This window comes from Marmota marmota, unplaced genomic scaffold, assembly GCF_001458135.2.
Source record: "Marmota marmota marmota unplaced genomic scaffold, marMar, whole genome shotgun sequence".
NCBI lineage: Eukaryota > Metazoa > Chordata > Mammalia > Rodentia > Sciuridae > Marmota > Marmota marmota.
The window spans coordinates 1,116-2,404 of record NW_026001276.1 but is presented as its reverse complement, the minus strand read 5'-3'; the positions used below and the strand labels follow the sequence as shown (position 1 = coordinate 2,404).

The following is a 1,289-nucleotide window of genomic DNA, read 5'->3' as shown; positions in this document are numbered from 1 at the left end:
TAAATAAAGAACAAGATGCAACAGAAATCATAGAAGAAACCAGAACTTCTTGACAATGAAAAGCCAGCTGCTGTGGTTGCTCCCATCACAACAGGATCTACCTTGAAAATCAGTAATCATGGTGGGATCAATCCCATAAGTTTGTGAAAATCTATATCACTTTAATGGGAGTTCATCAAGTTCCCACCGAGAATATGCGGGTTCATTTCAAAGAGAGGTCATTTGATCTTTTGGTAAAGAATCTCAATGGGAAGAGTTACTCCACAATTGTGAAGAATCTCTTGAAACCCATCTCTGTAAAAGGCAGTCCAAAAAAAGTTAAGAACGATACAGTTCTCATCTTATGTAGAAAGAAAGCAGAAAACACATGGTGGGAGTACTTGACTTGGGTTGAAAAAGAATGTAAAGAGAAAGAAAAGCCTTCACATGACACCGAAACAGATCCTAGTGAGGGATTAATGAATGTTCTAAAGAAATTTTATGAAGATGGAGATGATGATATGAAGCGAACCATTAATAAAGCCTGGGTGGAATCAAGAGAGAAACAAGCCAAAGGAGATACAGAATTTTGAAACATTTAAGTCTTTTGGGGAACTGTGATGTGGAAATATGGATGTTTCCAATAAGGGAATGTTGGAGAGCTGCACATATAAATTTGACATAACTATTTACACAGTAAAGGCAATAAATTCTCCTTTACTCGAGGATTTATTTAAATAAAATGTGCTTATTAAATACTTACTCCAAAGATGGTTTCATTGGTACCTGGTCATTCCCCCACCCCACACCCCCAAGAAAGAGTTATATGGCATTTTCATTGAAATGTAAAAAGCAAGTCCTACCTAATGAAAATGATAAATTATGTATTTTTGTTCAGCTAGCAGTATTTGCTTGCCTTTAAGTTAGTGACATCAGTTCCCACCAATGTAATAAGAGTAAAACCTGAATTTTTGCATAAAAAAAGATGTATCCCCCAAACAGCTCATGTGTGAGACAATGTAAGAAAGCTGAGATGTTAAGTGATTGGGTTATGATAGTCTTAACTAATCAGTGCATTAATCCTCTGATAGGGATTAACTGGGATATAACTGTAGGTAGGTGGGATGTGGTTGAAGGAGGTAGGTCACTGGGGGCATGCCTTTGGGATATATACATACACATAATATATGATATATAATTATTATATACATGTATTATATAATGTATAAAATGTGTGTGTACACACACACATACACACACACACAAACACACACTCCCACACACCCACATACCCACACACACATGCTGTG

The 1,289-nt window shown here is 36.4% G+C and overlaps 1 pseudogene; it reads left to right on the top strand.

Moving 5' to 3' along the window:
- Positions 1-9: 9 nt before the first annotated feature.
- LOC107135126 lies at positions 10-831 on the top strand (annotated as a pseudogene).
- Positions 832-1,289: the final 458 nt, after the last annotated feature.